The following is a 19,339-nucleotide window of genomic DNA, read 5'->3' as shown; positions in this document are numbered from 1 at the left end:
TGGATCATTTTAACAAAATAATCATGACTGTATTAAGAGTAGTTACATAAAGACAGATTAAACATATTTAAATGCATCAGAAGGCAGAAGTTGAAGTATTTAAAAAATCATTGTATTTACCCTCAGTTACCAAGAATGCTTGCCACAAAAAACAAAGATATATCAGGAAAAACAAAGGGTAATTTTATTCAAAAGAACTGTATTGTAGTTTAGTATTTTGTAGTTATGAAGATGTGCTTCATAAATTACCTACTTTAAGTGGATTGAAAGGAAATTTTGACTGTGTTTTTAAAGAAATACTGTCAACAGTTTGAGTTACAAATCCATCATCATTATCAAACTCCACAGTTTTTACCCTCAATATTCCAAGAATCTACATTTATTTCCTCGTGGAAATGGCACTTAGCTCTTCATGGATTTGCCAACTTGAGTAGCCATGCCTTCAGTGAATCTTGAGTCTCGGTAAGACATTTTTAACAGACTAATTCTAGCTGTTGAGAGTCTCTCAGACTGGAATAGGAAGGTACAGTAACATCAAAGTTGTTTTCAAAGATACTTGTCTTGCAATTTTAAGCTGTCAATAATGTAGACAAAACATTTTTTGAGCTTGACTCTAGTGCTTTCATTTTGTATTGTTATTTTTGGACAAGAACTGCTTTATTGACTAATCAAAGTAAACATCCATTTAAGTTATCTATTTATCTTAACTCTAAATAGCACTTAGGCAAAAGCACAGGAATGTTCCCATCAAATCAGACTTCTAGAATACATTAAAAACACCATCAGCCCCCACTTACTAACATCAGACCTATAATCTTAACCAAATCTACTTTTCATGGCCTATCTATAACCATTTAAAAAAATGCATGCAGGAAGGGCAGAGAAGGCCACATCTTGCTTGCCTCATATTATTGGATCTACGTGGGAAGCTTTGCTGACTACTGCAAGTACAGATTATGTTGCTCTTACATGCTTGAGGACATTGAAGAGAAGGGTTATTTGAACCAAAACAAGAAAACTAGCAATTTCTTCTGCAGACATAAAAGGAACATCCATTAGCACTGCTTCAGCACACACTAGCCTTAGGTTTAACAAGTCCTTAAATCTGATTCTGAAACTACCTAACAGTTTACATTAAAATGCATAAACTGTACGCAGTCTCCCTTCAAGTCTTGGGGAAAATAGCCTCCCCCTGCTTATTCTTCCATTAAAAAGTGAAACAGAATGACTACAGAAAAAGAGAGTTGCACAATTAAATTGTTCAGGCACTGTCCTTAATATTGACAAGGAATTAATTCTACCCCATTAAATATTACATCAAAATCGATACTTTCAATGGCAATTATCAGACTAACAGTTTTTTACACCTTACAAATTTCATTTCACAGAAAGCATACCAAATGATGCAATCATCTAGAAAAATAACCTTGTATCAGTCACTGTTTCTTACTTACTACAGCAGAGAGCCGATTTTTCTCTAACGTTGGAAATAATTTCCTTGTTAAGTTCCCTATAATCTGTAGGGCTTACTCAGATGCTCTGAACTCTACTAGGCCAGGAGGTACAAAGCAGTACAGCAGGCACTATCCCAGCATTTGACAAAGGCATCTTAATGTTCTGTGCACTCACACCTGAGGATCAAACAATAGTTTTAGCCCTCTCTCCATGAACTTCCACATTCATGATTTATCTTAGTTACTGCTGGGGCACTGGGTGCTTGTTTGGGACTCCTGAAATACTGGCTGTGGTAACACTAGTATGACAGTTCTCACCGTCCTGCTGTGGTACATCACTCTTCTGGAGGACTGACACAGAACGAGAGCACACATTAACTGTAAAACAGACACATCAGTAGTAAAAAGTTATGTTTTTAATATAACTTTTTAAACCACCTCACTTGGATAAATCTGTTTTGAAAGCATCCCCCTACTGAGGCTGGTAGAGCATAACATGACATGCACAACCATGCCATCAAAAGCAACATACCACACACTTGCAACTATTGCTCTGTGTGCAGCCAGACTACTGGCCAAGAGAAAAAAAGGGAAAGAAGGCTGGGGGGGAGGGGAGAAAGAAAGAGGTAAAAAAAAAAAAAAAAAAAAGAGTCAGCAAGTATATTTTCAGACCATTTGTTAACAGAACAACTGGGTGGGGGATCAAGATTCAATGGCCACACAAACTCACAAACTACAAGCAGGCACTGTAATTCAAATGCCACTGACTAGCTGTCAAAAAATATACTGTGCATCTTTGCTCTCTATTTGCATTCTGCATGAACTCCAAACCTAGAAATTTTTACAAAGTTCATATATTATATCAGTAATATTTTAAGTGTGCTCTAAAATCAACATGCAGCATATTTTAGCTTTAAAGTACTGTGAGAAACAAATGGATACTAGCTGTATGAGAAAGACTTAATAGCGGAGTAACTGAATCATTTATCTGCCTTTATCTCTTTTCTGAACTAGGGAAAAGAGATGCAATTAAGTAACAGCAAATTACTGGGACACAGTCAAAGTCACCCTGTGGTGCCTCTTGTCTTTCCAAAAAGTATAGGATGGATAACAAGTCCTTGAAAAGTGAGGACATCTGGCTAAGACACCTATCAGTACCATACCAAAACATTAGCAGTCATCTCTGCACAGTTTCTTAAGCCCTCAGGAATGCCCACCAAGCACCAGCACTCTGTTCAGAACCCTACAGAGTGGTTTTACAACATCCTCTCTGTTAACATCCATTCTGCCTTACAGCAGGCATAGTGGTCATTTCTCAAAATGAGCGTTACCTTCCCAAAGACTCATTCATTCATACCTCTGCTAAGACCCCTAGGTTACTATCGTGTGTGCTAGCATACTGCCAAAGACCATCATGACTCCTGCACCCCTCTGTATTTCAATACAGTAATATTCATTGTACTGAATGCAAGCAGGTTACATCCAGGGAAATGGTGAATATAAACAATTGTGCATTCTTATATCTTCCACACACTACTGCCTTCTATGTACAGAGGAATTTAAAGACAGACACGGCCACTGACTCACCTAGTCTGGCTTCCTCTAAACCAAGACCACGAGCATTCACTCACCAAGGCTATGTATAGTTAGAAATAATAACCTGGTAACGCACCTCCAGCCATACACTTCATTCACATCCTCCACCACTCCAGCACAAGCACTCCTGTCCATAATAAATCATACCAAAGATACGCTCCTTTTACTGGATTGTTTTTCAGTCAGAGGTGAGGGGACAGAAAAGGAAAAGGTCCAGGACACAAACACAGCCAAAATACACCTATTTCCCCTGGCTGTCATGCAGAGAGCTGTGCTGACAGAATGAGGACACGGAACAAGCAGCAGGAGTGTGAAACTACATAAACCAGCACTGAGGCTGAAGAAAAGTTCAATTATAGCCTTAGAGATTGATCATCTATTCTGTCAGCAGAAATGTCAGCAGAAACATTTTAGGAAGTTGTTCTCCTCCTCCTATCTCAAATCTGCAACCTCCCCTATATCCTCACTGATTACCATCCCACTAGCTGCACTGATCCGATTAACTGCAGCCACCCTCTACACTGAGGCAGGGGTGGGGGTAGAAATCCCACTTTTTTTAATCAACCCTTCTCCCTCTAAACTCCCCCTCAGTATGGGGGGGTTGGGGGGTGGGAGTGGTGGGGGGAAGAGGCAGGGAGGAACATCCAGTTTAAGTATGTGAATAAATGAAATGTTAAAGGTGAGGGTGTAGTAAAATCCACTCCTGGCAAAGACAAGAGGGATGAAGGTGTACCAGCAGTCTCTGAAATGGAAGCTGCTCAAACTGGAAGAGAAAGATACGGCTGTGACTTTCCTACACTATTCAACATGACATTGTTTCATAAAGGAACACCCATAAAAGCACTCAGTCTTAAACACAATATTTTATTTGGGGGGCGGGGAAGCAAAAAAAAACCAAAAAAAGCAGAACTTCCCCCCAACACAAAACCTCCCCTGCTAGTCTGTAATCTGTAAAACATGCTTTGCAAATCATTCAACTACCATCAGCTGGAAGGAGCAAACTCAAGATATATTGCAGGAATGCAGTTACTGCAACCTCTTAAAAAGTTTGTGGAACAGCACACACACACAACTAATAGCACATTGCAAGTAATCTTAATTTTGTGTTAACGTTTAACTACTTGTGCCATCTCCTGACAAAGCACAATATTAGAACACTATAAAATATTAGTAGTAACACGCTGCCAAAAGGGGTAGCAGCACAGAATTTAAGAAAGTTTATGAATATAACATCAATGTTTGTATGAATTGCAAATTACTAAGAATTAAGATATAGCATTATCTGATAATTCCCAAAAAAGTGCTGTCCTTTAAAAAGACTGATTTTTATATACAATTTTTTTTAAGTAGTACCAAAAATTTCAACTTTATGCCAGACATTTCTTGACCTTCTGAATGTTAATTAGCACAACATCAACTTTGTAAATGGTTTGCTGGTGTACATAACATAGTAAGACGACTGTAATTAGCCACCTCCTCAACCCTACTGGTATGTAAGGAAGCCAGTACTACCGACTAGACTGGTTACATCCCTTGCTCTATCCACTTTAAAATTTAATAGTCAGCTACAGTTCTAACATAATCCCAGAAAAACACAATCTTAATACAATGAATGGGGTTTATGGCAGATATTTACAAAAGAACCAAAATAGGAAACTGCTCACTTTTAAACTTACCTGCAAGATATTTTGCTGCTTTTACCTGCAAGCAAGACTAAGATACTGAGAAACCATGTAAAAAATACTACATCTAAGTATGCAAAAATTTGGAATAGAAGATGATATGATTCCATGCTTCCTAATTTTAAGCAAGAAAGATAACCAACAATAATTATTTGACAAAACAAATTCAATTTAATTCTACGTACATGTCAAAACACAGCTCCTAGAGTAAAGATTGTTTCTGATTGCACTAAAAAGACCTAAGTAGCAGAGTCCATGGGAGATAAGCTGGATTCAAAGCAACAAGCAGTGATTAAATCAACACACAGATACTATTACTGGCATCTGTTTTCTTTGCTGACTGAATCTGAAGAAACTGCCAACCATCAGAGATTAATTTTCTTTATACATTGTAAGAAATTAGCATATCCAGTGTTAACTCTGCGTTAGTGTTCACCCTCTGAGATCAACTCCTTTGTTCACATTCCCAAATATATTATTGGTACTGGAAGTATACATCCTCAGTCCTCATGCCTGCCTATTCACTATGGCCTGTCCTTAAATATATTAATTATCTAGCACAAAACCCACCATGTATAGTGTCATCTTATGTCTGACACCTGCAAAGCACCTCAAACAAAACCCTATGGAAGTAATTCCTCCATCACTGAAAGCATCTGTAATTCTGGCTCTGACCCTCTAACAAAGTGCCCAATTTAAATCCATAAGATGAAGGCAAAAAAAGCATCTCAGCAAATCTAAGCCAGCATTAAGTGCACCTTTTTCTGGTTAGGCATTTATTGATTAAGTAATTTTTCAAAGGAACCACACTTATTTCTACAGCCTGCTTTCAAAAGGGAAAACATTTCACTAAAGAAATTACTGGGAAAGCCTTAATACCTCAAAAATGCCCAAAGCCAACTGTGACTCAGGATGTAACTATTATAATCAGTTCTAGTTTGAAGTCAAAAAATTTATTTTTTGAATGCACAATCTGTCTTTGACTGGTACTTGATTACCACAAAGTATTAGACATTCCATGTGTCATGCTTTTGTTTTAAGGAAAATTGAGAGTTAATACTAACGTGTTTTTCTAAACTTTGGTCAAGGTCAATGCTATGGTCTTATAAAACAATTTAAAAATACTTTGGAAACACAAAGTATTATACAGGCTGAATTAAGAGAAAAGCCTGTGACTAGCCACTTTATTGCAATGATGATGGAACTGGTCCATTTCTACTATACTTGTACCATACTGAACACCACCCTGGACAGACTACAAGAAATGTTTATTTAAATAGACTTAGCATGCTCGTCCCCATCACTATCTGCTACTATGCACTTCAACATTAAATACAGAAGTGTATTTTGCTTATTTATGAATTGACTTTAATTTCCTTGTACTCGTCTGTCCCCCGCTCCTCCTATAAAAACATTACTTTAACAAGTATTTGTACACTGAATTAAGTTTCAAAATAATCATGACCTATGCATCTGAGGAGATGCTATTAATCCCAGAATAAATCCAATTACACATCTGCCAGGAAAACCAGAGGAAGAGGTGAAAGAGCAACTATATAAGCCCATGTCTCAAGAGAAACAGAAGCTGCATTAAATGGACTCAGAACTGACTATGAGGCTGTAATATTTCCCTGAACTCCTGATGGAGACATATGTAGATACGTGTGTATAGAGAAGTAGATACACATACTTAGCTATACAGAGAGAGATATATACTGTATAAAAGCACACATGTGAGGGTTTTCTGACATCATCATAGCAAGCTCTTCATAAACAGAGGAAACAGCAATTGTTCATATAGACCTTAAGCATCTATACAGCATTATTTTGATTCTTGTATGTCAAAACCATTCAGAATATTGTATTCTGGACTCCTGCAAATTTAATTAACAACTGTGTATGCAATTTCTCTTCTGTCAAACACAGACCTTTTCAAAAATCAATTTCCATTAATAAGGCACTGTTAGCATATCATAGTAATTTGACAAACAGTAAATGAGGCTATTTCACGAGACGTTTGGAGGGTAATTTTATTCTCTTTCTTTATTATATATGATAGCATGTTTTCTTTTATTAGAAAGCAAAGGGAACCAAAGCTTTAATTGCTGTTAGAATTTCTGATTACAGGAATTAATCAGTTCCATCATCATCCTTCAGAAACATAAGGTTGCCAAACTTTAACTGCAACATGATGCAGAAGTGATACTGCATTGTTGTGCAAGTTTCAGGAACCGACAATTTAAATTCCCTGCATTTAACCTTGGTTCTAGAAAGTCCTTATCTAAACGGAACCGCTAGAGTACTCCATATCTATTGGAATTTCACAAAAAGGTCCTCTTAATGTGTTTACAAAAATAATTGTGCAAGACCTTACAAAATACAAGGTCTTCTGCTCAGAATCACCAGATGGATCAGCTTTCTCTCTGCTGCCATAAAATGCTGAATGTGTTACTTTCAATTGTATCTATAATCCTAGGGTTATAATATCCTCTATCGTGTTTTGCTGAAGCTTCAGAATTCATAATCAATTAAAGCTATTTTCCAAAAGACTTTGAAATCAATTGTGCATTCAAAAAATCTGAGATTTTCAGTTTTGTTACGAGGGGTGGGGGGTTTGCTTGGGTTGGGGTTTTTTGGGCTTCTTTTAATTAAAATGCTAAACCATCTAAATCTCGAATGTTCCTTTTTAGCTTCCAAAGCACACCCTTCGGGCATAAGTTTCCATTTTAAGTGATGTACAAACACAAAAGTGGAAGTGAAAGAGACAATTACTTCCCAGAGTAATTGTTACTAAACCTTCTGCCAATTACAAGAATGCAAGAATTAAATTTTAAAAGTCTTCATTTCATCTATTTTAATCTGTAACTGTGAAAGTATTTTATATCACAAATGACATTTGCTCACCATTTTTGCTGTCCAAAGCAAATGGTAAAAACAAACTTTCACTTTTTTCTAGCCCTTTTTATTTTCTGGTTCTGTATTATGATTCCATGATTCACGTTTAAATCACATACACTAATGAAAATCACTAACAGGAACAAAACAAAAAAAGAAAGAGCACCATCATCGATTTAGCAGCCTTCAAAAAGGCAGGCAATAGCACTAGATGATGCTATTTTGGTCATCAAAATATGCTTCAATATGCCTAGAACACAGAATTCAGTAAGACGTCAAGAAGTTCCTGCTTGTGATTATAGATAACTGCTATGCAGATCTACAAATCGGGCACCTTGTTACCTAAAAATACTAGGAACATAAAACCAGAATGAGTAAGATCTTGAAGTGCCTTTCCAGTTAATCTCTGCCCTAAAGATACAGTTGTCAATTAACTCAGTCATGCATTTGTGTCATTTTACTAGAATAATGCGTCCCTAATCAATGCTTTTCTTCTAAGTCTGGAGATCTGGCCAAGGCCCAAGTCTACAAATCGCCTCCAACTACAGCACGGTAGGTGACCTGCAATATATAAATCCGGTCACTAATTACAAAACCCAAGGAAGCGCGGTCCTCGCCTCATCTTTCACCATTTCCGAATCAGCCCCGGAGTAAGCCCCCTAAGCCAAGCAGTGAAGCCAAAACAAAGCGCGGCTGGCCCCGGGGCGACGAGCCGGCCGGGCAGGAGGGGCGAGGCGGCGCCTCCCGCACCCCGGCTCGGCCCAGGGTCCCTCCCAGGGCGGCGCCCGGCTCCAGCCGCAGCACCGAGGGAGCCAGGGCAGCAAAAGGGGACAAAGCCAGGCCGATCCCCGGCGCCTCCGGGGGGTTCCTTCTTCCCGCAGCCGCGGTGACTGTGACAGAGCTTGACACAAAACACCGAAAAACCACCTCCCCCCCAAAAAAACCACCAACCCCCACCCCTCGGCGCTGGCTGTCAGCGGCGCTGCGGAAGGACCGGCCGGCCCGCGCAGCCTTTTGTTGTTTGCGTAGCCGCAGATAAAAACACAAAAAATTTACCACCCCCCAAGCTGCCCCCCGGCAGGGCCGCCCCGGGCGCGGGCAGCTCCCCTGGCTCACCGCTCGGTGCTGCAGGCTCGGGCGATGTGCGCAGCGCTCGCTGAGGCGGCGGGGGCCGCGCAGCCCGGGCGGGGGGGCGGGGGGGAGGCGACCGGAGGAGGATGTCAGCGATGGGCGGGCGGAAGGGAGGAAGGAAAAGGGTTTTTTTTGGGGGGGAGAGAGGACTGAAGAGAGGGAAGGAAGGAGGGAGGGAGGGAAGGAAGGGAGGGAAGGAAGGAAGGAAGGAAGGGAGGGAAGGAAGGAGGGAGCGGGTCAGCACCACGGCGCCCTCAGTGCCTCCCCCGAGGCGCTGACAGGCCCGGCCCGGCCCGGCCCGGCCCGGCCCGGCCCGGCAGCCACGGTGGTCAGCGCACGGCCTGGCCCCGGAGGAGCGGGCGCTGACAGCTGCAGCTAGCCACCGCCACCGCCCCGGCTGCGGCTGCCGCTGCCACCGCCCCTGCGCCCGCCCCGCCTTCCCCTCCCGCCACCCCGCCCGCCATGGCGGCTCCCCCTTCTCCTCCCACAAGCCCCCGCGCGCCCTTCTTTCCCAGCGCCCCCATGACGCCACCCCGCCCCCGCGGAGGGGATCGGGCCGCGCGAGCAGGGGGCAGCGCCAGTGGAATGGCCACCGGTGGCGCGGGGCCCGCCCGGGAGGGAGCGGAGGGATGCTGATGAAGGCTGCTAGGGGCTCAGGTGCCAGGCCCCACGCCGCCATCCCCGGGGCGGGCGGGGGCCGCGCCGACCTTGCTGAGGCCTGGCCTGCCTGAAGCGTGTGTCTTGGGGCGGGGGGGAGCAACACCCGGCGTTGCCCGCAGGCGCCCTCGGGGACGCTGGGGTGGTTTTGCTGTGGAGGGGGCACGGCCGCAGGTGCTTTTCCCGTTGGTTGCTCTCAGTGTCCCGGGAAGAAGGTGATGGTTTTGCTTCGGCAGAGTAGGCGGAGGGCAGAGGTGACGCTCCCGCCTCTGTAAGCACCCGCAGCGCCGTGGGGGCAGGGAGAACCGAGGCTGGAGGGGGAATTCTGTGGTGGAGGCTGGGTCCCTCGCCAGGGCTAACTGTACCGCTAATATATTTTAACGCCCTTGTCTTAGTTCCACATTGAACTAAGTGAAAGATCCCTACTCTTCCACAGGTTTACACATAACATGGAAGACCTGCATAAGAACGCAGTGACTTGTCACAGCAGCTATTTCTCTGCGGCTTTCAATTTCATTCCCACTCTTTACCAGAAGAGAAGGAATGGTCATGGTATTTTCTTCATGTTGCTTTCATGTTCCGCTAGGTAGAATTTAAGCCCAGAAATGAAAGACTTGAAGGAATTGGAAGTCTGAGATGGAAAAAAAAAAAAGTCAAATACAGCCAAGCAATAAAATGTACATTGAAAATCATCAGGGAACAGTGACAGCTTAACTTCATGTAAGAGTTACTACTGTCTAGGTAGAATATTTTAATGGTGTGTTATCATCCGAGCTCCAAATAGGATAGAATGGTACAGGTGGAAGGGACCAACGATGATCATCCAGTCCAGCTGCCTGTGCAACTCCTGCAGTATAAACGGGGTATGAGTCAGAAGCTAATGGAAACATATGGCGGTACAGTGTACATCAAAATGTGCAGCCTCACCTAAACAGTAATACCTAAAGTACACAAGGAAAGCAGAGCGTACATCTACCCTCACATACAACAACATTGAGCAAGTCTGCAAAATGTCAGATGTGAGAATGAGTCGGGTGAGAAAGCAAGACTCCTAAGAAGCAGGAAGGCGGAAAAAGAGTCAAAGCTAATGCTGTTGTCAAAGAGGCAGAAGAACAAGAGTCGTCACAGAAGTCCGCAAGAAACAAAACAAAGTTAGGGGAGCATGGATTGCCAGGAGACTGAAAATACAGAGTCACTGCGGGATTTGAAAACATGAGGGAAAAGAAGCATACTTCCTGAATACCACTCACTATATCTTACACAGGTCAAACAGTCCAACAAAAAACAGTTGTGGTACTAGTAGTATTTCAGAGCAGCAGCTTCTTGTGTTCTTCATTTAAAACATTTCTCTGGCAATTTTGTATTAATTGTTTACCAAAATACTTTAGTTTTGACAGGCAATACAGGCTAACTATGTATAATGTGAAAAATGTGTTTGCACAGTAATATGGAAGGGGAAAAAAGAAGACTGAAGGGCATTCCTTTATACAGACTGCATTTTAAAAGTAAGAGTCATGTCAGTTGGTCCACAGGTTCAGAGTATTTTCACAAATATGCAAGAGATTTAATTAAAAATAGAACATGCCCTAATTACATAATTATGCAAGAGAACTGATTCAAAGGAACCATTCCTGTCTTTTGAATAAACAATATTCATTGCTTTCTTCCTATCACACATTTGCTTTAAAAGATTTCCTGCAATTAGCTGCTTACCCGAGGGAATCTGAGCATTTCCGAACAAAGCAACTACTCCAGCTATGACCCTGATTCATAATACACTGGCTAATCAAGTATATGCATGCTGGCAATTTCCCACATAAGCAGCACACACTATAAGCTCCCTCCCGCAGAAAGGTTGATTAGCTCAATGGAACTGAAGTGCAGTATTACTCCCCTCTGTTTATGGCACACAGCAGAAGATACACACAGGAGAGAAGTGGTGAGTGTGCTTCTGCCTGACCTGAAATACGATTAAGAGTTCCTCTGCATTGGAATCTTGTTTTTCCTGTCTCATCTACATAAGAATTACCCAAGTTCATCTAGCAGCAAAAACTATTTATTGCCCACATTTCCATTTTCTTTTAAGGAACCAGTTATGCTATATGTCCTGCTTTTAGGATGCAATATCTAGACATACTGTCTCCAGAGTATTTGTCTGCCACCAACAAGGTCACCCTGGCTTTCTGCAGATGTCTGAGTGGATATTAAAACAGAACCTGAAAACATATGATTTATAATGCTGGATTCTTTATTCTCAATATAGCCATTTCCCTCCTCTCCCAGAAAGAGAGGGAGATTTGTAATTCACAGTAGGAGAGAAAAAAGCAAACAGTTCAGCTAATGCAGCACAAAACTCTTAGGTTTTTGAGGTGCAACAGTGTGAGAAATACATGCAGCAAACCAAGATTTTGTTTAACTGACATCCACAAATTGAGCAAGCCTCTATAAAGAAATGCAGGTTCACTTAGTTTAAGAAGTGTGGGTCAATTTACCATTGTTATTAACAAAAATATATCCTGGCTTAGAGAATCTCTCCTCCAAAAGAAACAAAAGTTTTAAAAATCTAATCCTAAAGTCTACAAACTCTATGACTTAGTTTTATAAATATGGGCTACATTAAAGCACTACATTGGAATAATTTCAGCTTCTGCTAAAGTGCTGTTTAAAAGCATCCTAGCAATAATAAATATTGAAAGGCCAGATTCAGCAACCTGTCTGGCTTTTCATCATAATCACTTGACAGTTGCATATGCTTTTAGTTTGTATTTCTTACAAGAGTGTCCTTTACAGAAAAGAGGAAACATAAAAATCAGTGCTCAGGAGTCAAAAGTGTCACGTATGCAGTCCCAGACACAATTTTAGCCTAACTCCGTTGTGTGTATGTGCAATTACTGCATGCACAACTACCTTTTTATCAGGGCGTTCAGGCACTTTGGAGTAAAAGGACTGTATTTTGCTTGCCTTAACTCATTGTTATAGTCAAGATGCCTGAACATGCTGTCAGGAACCCACTGTTGGGAATGGCATTAAGGTTCTAAGTAAAATAAACACTGGCCATCATCCTGCTTCCCACGTCAATAAGCTTTATTTACATGCAAGTGAATTCTCCTTTTTCATAGTCACAAGGATTTCTAGAAAACTGTAATAAATGAAAGCCAGTGTGCTTTTCCCTGCCTTTTTCTACCCACAGAGGAGTAACAAAGAAATAAAGCATGCAGTGTTAATTCAGCTCTTTACAGGCCATTTCATTAGTTAATTTCTGTTACTTTTTTTAAACAGAGCAGGATGCTTGCACTGGACATTAACATTTTGCTAACCAGAATTCTTTTCGTCTCCCAGCTATTACAGCGCTATGCTACTGTTAAATCCAAAAGATATTAACTGAAAGATTTAAGAAGCCCATTCAATTAGCTTTATAACAGTTGTATTATGAAAAACAGACTTAAACACCTCAGGTAATACAGTTAAAGTAACCACTTGAAAGCTAGAACTATTAGAGAATTTGCATGTCAATATTAACGTGAAAGAAAAATATTAGACAATTTCAGCAACACAGCTATATTTATATATCCCAATTTGCACTGTCATCTTCAAAGTAATAAGTGATCAAGGAGCTAAGAATTGCACCCTTTGACAAACTATAATACTCTATGCTATACAAATTTACAGACACTCAGTATTTTTCAAGATACTTTTAAGCATCAAAATTCCCAAGAGCTTATGACAAGAATTAGTCTTGTATCTTTACTCCCTGCAAACAAGGAATAGGTTCTACAAGGGAATGCTTAAGTCAATACATACTTACTGCGTTCAACCAGCAATTTCTGTTCCTTCTTTACTTCTGCCGTACCTGTCATTTCATTGAAAGATGAAGCAACTTCCTTACTTGCTTCCGTGTTCTGTAGTCAGCTGATGGTTGACTACCAGCATCTTTCTGGATTGGAAAGACTCCTCCATATTCACTCTGCATGACTTTTAGCGCTTATACATGAAGAAAGATAGCATTCCATTCATGCTCCTCCTTTCCTTCCTCTATGCTCTCACTTTTCAGTGAGTTTATTCTCTCTTGGGGTTTCAGTTGCTCATTCAGTGTTATGAGAATTACTAATCACTGCATATGAGTCACAGGAAGTTACATTTATTTCTGTATTCACCTACCTCAGTCACTGAATGATTGCAGAAGTGTATTAAATCCTTCAGAGGAAATAAAAACCACTCCGTCGGTGGAATATCACAATTTTGGCCATAACTACAGTAAGAACATTCAGTGTGTGATACCTCACCCTCCCATACCTTCACTTCCCGACTATGACTGTGCTCTCTTTCTTTACCTTGCTTTTGGGATAAGGCCTAGTATTGATAGGGAAAAAGTTTATTCCACAAACGCAACAAACAGACACTTCCAAACACAAGATCTTTGATAGTCTGTATTCAAACCCAGCAACACTTAGCTAAAAGCAGAAAATGGAAGGATCACCTCTGCTGATTTCTAAGTGCCTGCTTTATTACTGCTTACGTTATCCCCTTCCTTTTCTTTGAACACTAGCTGTTTGATACCTGTATGGTTTGTCAGTATACCTGCAAGGAGATTTGCTAACTCATCAGGCTTTGCTGCCGGATTACTTGCAATTAGATTAGGTGAGACCCTTACCTTGATAATCTTGGTAGTTATTGGAGGGGGTTTTCTATGGCAAAGGAGACCTTTAGGTACCTTTTTCTCATTAAATTCTCCAGAGTTTCATTATGAAAAGTGTTTTTCCCTATAAAAAAGCCTTGTGAGGGCTGTGATTTTAATTTCAGTCACACATCAGTGTAAATCTGGGAAAATGTCATTAACCAGTATAAAATTTTGGGGGTTTTGGCAAGTGAACCTTTGAAAGCATAAGAAAGGCATTCATTTTTCCAACCAATTTTAGGCAGAGGCACAGACTGGGACATAAACTTGTCTTGGCACCAGGGGAACTGGTGCTTCCTCATAGAGATATAGAAGATGTAGTCTCTTTATTCTCAGTAAGATTCCTACATACACTTATAAAAGAAGGAAGCTGTGATTTTTTAGATGATGCCTTTTATTAAAGCTCATGCATATGCTGATCACAAGAAATGGTAATGCCAGTGTATGCCTGTATGTGACCTTTTCCAAGTAGAAATTTGCACCTACCAATGAAAAGAGAACGAAGTCTCAAAAATCTAAAAGGCATTACAGATAACCATCCTATCTGGTCTTTTTCTAAATGTAGTTATCAAAAGGTAATTATCAAACTCTATTGAAAACCAAGCAGGCACTTTGCCCTTCTAAGAACCCCACTCGTCCAGTGTTCAGTCTCAAAGGTAATATATACATACAGATACAGTGCCAAATGGTGTCATTTCTTTCTAGCTTTTTTCCCTTGCTAGTGATCAGCCTCATTTCTCTACATGTTTGCATTTCTAAGGAAGTCCTCAAATGTAACACTTCTCTTTTACATGCTTGATTAAATTATGTAGAGAAAGAAGATTCTTCCCTGGGTAATCCTCTTAGCTGGTCCTTCCTCCACGCACCTGTGTATGAGACTCCTTTTTCCCCTCCTGATGGTCAATTTGCTTGGCTAAACAAACCAAACTCTTAATCTCGCTACGAGAGATTCTACATCTCCCTGACCGTTCAACTTGCCCTTTTCTGCTCCCATTTGCTTCCTCTTTCTTGAGCCTAATGTGCTGCAAGTATTTGTGCCATGGTCACTATTGAAAATGATTGTTCCCAAGTCTGATTTATCAGTTAACCTCCCTTTCACTTCATGTATTGCTTTCCTACACATGCCGCAGTAATTGCCAAATGCCTCAACTAATAGTCTATATGAAATTACACCAAATTCATGTGGCATCCATGTAGTTTTTTTAAAATCTAAGGAACTTCTTATTTTTTATGGGAAGCCATTTTACATCTGCCTTTCATTGCCAGAGTTTACTTTGGTTAAGCGGGTACTCAAACCAAGGCAGGACTCAGCTGCAGTGGGCTGACAAATTCGTGGTAATACGTTTTGCCTGAAGGGAAAGGGAAATGGAAATGTTTCTGCTGGGTGACAGTTGTTTCTGTAGTTTCTGTGCCAATGACCAATTTTGTCTCTACAGAAAATGGCTTCTGTGAATATGCCTGTGGCTAGATGGACGGTATACAGTACGTGGGGCTGAGAAGGGCAGAGTCACTCTAGAAATCAATAGCAAACAGAACTGCCTGTGCCAGATATTTTGTGCCTCATCCTGTCTACTTGGGAAATAGAGCAGATGCAGGATAAAGAGAGATGATCTTATTCCCAGGGGTTTGGATATGAATGTACTGTGAAGTTTTTGCTTCAGTTTCAGATGTTGTAATTCCCGTCTTTCCTGTTCTAATTCAGTCTTTTTTTATCTGCTTTAACGAAACATTTTTTTTCCACTTCAAAGAGAAATCCATTGCAAAGTCTTAAGTTCAAAGACATGCCAAGGACATGCCAAGGACTCACTCTTCACTCCTCCGGTGTCTTCACAATGGTACAGAAAAAAATTGATAAGTATATCGCTGCTATCAACTCTTAGACTTAAAACATTGGTGAGGTGATTGTGTAATTCACTCCTACAGGATGGATGGTGTGTTTGATCTCAACAGGCTTGTCTGTCAGTTACCTGAGAGCAAATATTCTTGAAGAACTCAATCTTTGGGCAGTCTCCCAAAGGTCTAGATCAGAGTCTGATGAACAGTCTCATCAAACCCAGATGAAAAGGGTTTGAGAGAAGGGTTTGAAATCATCTCTGTGCCCTCCCAATCCTATGCTATTCCCTGCTCCTTGAGTGACTTACACAACCACAAGGACCTAGCTTCCATGTGATAGTTCTGCCCAGGACCTCCACGGGGGTCCATCTGTAACCCAGCCCACACACACTTGGTATACCCCCTATATTAGGGGATGTGAAAGGAGACCTAGCCTTGTAGGTGTCAGTTTCTGAAGAAATTAATTCCTCATACATCTGTGCACAGGTGTTTTGGAGACCCGTCTATAAAAAAAACAGTGAGGGGATGCTATCTATTTGTTAAATTTGGCAGATTCTGCTGCATCACATCATGTTCTGAAGGTTTTCCTTGTGCCAAAAAGGCTAGACTCAGTTTAGGTGCATTGTAATTTATGCAGAAACTGGCTAAGGCAGCAGTTACCTCATCAGTGTGTAGATCATCACAGACATTCTAAGGCTGCAATTTTGCTTCAGAGGACAAATAACTGAATATAGGAATTTAGAGCAGGACTCCCTGACTTTTGTCTTTGGTGGCCAGCTGGGCATAGTACGATTCGCAGAAAGTAGAGCTTGTAGTAATTTCTTTCAAGGAAAATATCCATGCCACCATGGTTCTCTACACCACCAGTGTCACCTAAAACACCTGGACCGTTCGAGGAGATTACACAAAGCAGTTCACTCCATCACATCAGTTAACAACAGTCTCCTGGGGAGGTTCTGGGGAACTTCCATATGCCGTACTTTACATTTTGAATCTGTGTATTCTAACGTAAAATTATTTTTTAATATTTAAAATAAAAATTATGCTTTAATGAAAGCTGAAATACATTGAAATTGTTTCAAAGACATATATAGTACAGTTTTACATAGTTTATCAAACCGTAGGTATTGAAAATAAAGCGACTGTAAACAGGAACTGAAACATGCCTCAATAAACACTAGGAGAAAGCTGGGAACAGTTGATACATATAAATTAGCCATGAAAGTGAAATGTACTGCCTACACAGTGTTACACTTGTTATTACATGCTGACGGGTCACAAAGTACACTATCACCATATGTTAGAAAACTGTCATGACTCACATGGAATAGGCTGATGAATAATAGTATCTTCCCTCATCAGTGTCTAACACTGACCAGAAATCTACCCAGTAAATGGTTCTGTTGTGGGCAGCAATTTAACATGCCCCATATCCTTATAACTAACTACATAACCGTAAAATGTTACTGCCAGGTTTATTGTGCACCAATGCAGAAAGCACTCTAAATATATTTAAAGGAAGATTCACACATTTGTCATTTCCCATCCCACTCATTTTGCAACCAAAGGAGGCTGGAATGCTGCGTTACCGGCATTCTCATTAATTTGAATTATCTTCTTTCCCTTTGAATTTTTGGTTGTAAACTCTATTGAGTAGTGCCCAAAACCAAAGTTCATATTGTAAATAAGTGAGGTTGTTTTTCTAATTTACGTGCAAACATATAATAGAACTAAAAGTTAGTTGAAAAGACATTAAGTACAAATGAAATTGAACATTGAGTGCTAAGTGGCTGTTAGAGAATATCTATAAATTATAGACTCAAGACAGTAAGTACTAAACTTCTTTGCTGCTTTTAGAGAAAGCGTGAACCTGATGATTCAAAAGCCTGAGAAAAATCTTTCTAAGAAGGAAGCATGCTCTGTCCAGTGGCAACTCTTCAGGCACGTTCTCCCAGCATCAGCCTATTTTGCTTAGTCTCATGGCAGCCGGATTTATGGCTGCGATGCCGTGGTAACTGTTAAGCATTCCCAGCAAGCCTCCAGGTGTCACACTGAATAAACCTCTCTTTCCCCAGCAGCAAAAGCAGCACCAGAGAAGCCGCAGCAGAGGAGCATAGCAAATGAATTAATTTTGAGCATCTCTTGTAAATTAAAATTGCTCAGTAATCCTACAGCAGAGCTGATTTTTCCTTTGAAGCGGGCTTCAGTTCTCCTTTGATACAAACTAGCACCTGTGGCTATTTACTCATATGCCAGTTTAGTATTTTGTTTTGGTTTTCATAGTGGAATTTTTCAGGAGGCCTGGGGAAATGGGAGGCTTTCCAGACATGACATTGAAAGTAGTATTTTGGTAAATGTGAGCAGAATATTGGTAAATCCAGAAGACATTTTATTACATACTCATTGGAATTTAGTTTCCATTTTGTCTTTCAATCTCATACAATTCTGGACAAGTAAAGAGTTTTCTACCTATTTATAGTTTTGATGGCTATTAAGGTCAGAACTGTCTTGACTTGGTTTGTTACATAATACTTATGCTGTGTCATACCATCTGTTTTCTATATGACATTCCTGAATAATAAAATCACTTGGAGAGCAATCGAGGCAGTCAATTAATCTCTTTTGAAATTTGCAATTAATGGGTTTTGTCTTCTAATATAGCCTTGACCACAATATCTGTTTTGTAAAACATCCCCTCCTCCCCCAAATAATCTAGATTTCTAATCATTCAAATCATTCTAGAAATGAAAATCTGTAACTTTTCTGGAACCCTTTAAAAACAGCCAATGTATACTACACACTGATCATTAGATGAAAAAATTTTCCACGGCAGGGATTTGTTACAAAGATAGAGCCAAAATTTGTCACCAGGAAGTTCTTTAGCAATAAGGTATGAATAGTGACCTGAATTTCTTATGATTCTGAAACTTGCATTTTGCCTGTTAATGTGTTTTGGCTCAAATGATGAAAGTTAACACAGCCAATTCTGCAGCTGAATCATATCAGTGGGTTCTTTGGAGGCAGTGGTGTGAACAGAGTATTGCTGAATGCCAGCAGTTCTTGACTGGCATGGGGGCTGCTGGAAACTCATGCCACTCATGGTCCAGCAAAGTAGCTTCAGGGCTACTCCAGCTTAGGCTGAAGGCCAACTGCATCCTGGCAGTCTCAGGAGATGCATACAGTCGCTCTTGCTGCCTCCTGCTGTCTCAGGCCCTGGTTACAACACACCTGGGACCACCCCTAAGGGTGAGAATCTGCATGCACCAGAAAGCAGAACCACTGTGCAAAATACAAGGAACTCATTTAAACGGGTATCTGGTTTGAACTAGTAAAACACAAGCAGCTGTATGAAACAGGGACTATGTCTTCAAAGCATTTACATGGCTTCTAAGACTGATTTTGACTGTGGGCAGTAC

General features: G+C 40.7%; 1 protein-coding gene across 8 annotated transcripts in view; it reads right to left on the bottom strand.

Annotated features, from left to right (window-relative positions):
• The window catches only part of LOC130152705 (kinesin light chain 1), a 71,755-nt gene that overhangs the window by 38,626 nt on the left and 13,790 nt on the right, over window positions 1-19,339 (bottom strand). Inside the window, exon 1 of one of the 8 annotated variants that reach the window (XM_056346695.1) lies at window positions 8,744-9,168. The exons of the other annotated variants lie outside the window; for them this stretch is intronic. The gene's annotated coding sequence lies outside the window, so the exon portion shown is untranslated. Of the gene's footprint in view, window positions 1-8,743; window positions 9,169-19,339 lie in introns of those variants that run through there. 8 annotated transcript variants of the gene reach the window in all.

Source organism: Falco biarmicus, chromosome 7 (assembly GCF_023638135.1).
Source record: "Falco biarmicus isolate bFalBia1 chromosome 7, bFalBia1.pri, whole genome shotgun sequence".
NCBI lineage: Eukaryota > Metazoa > Chordata > Aves > Falconiformes > Falconidae > Falco > Falco biarmicus.
This window is presented reverse-complemented; position numbering and strand designations above follow the sequence as displayed.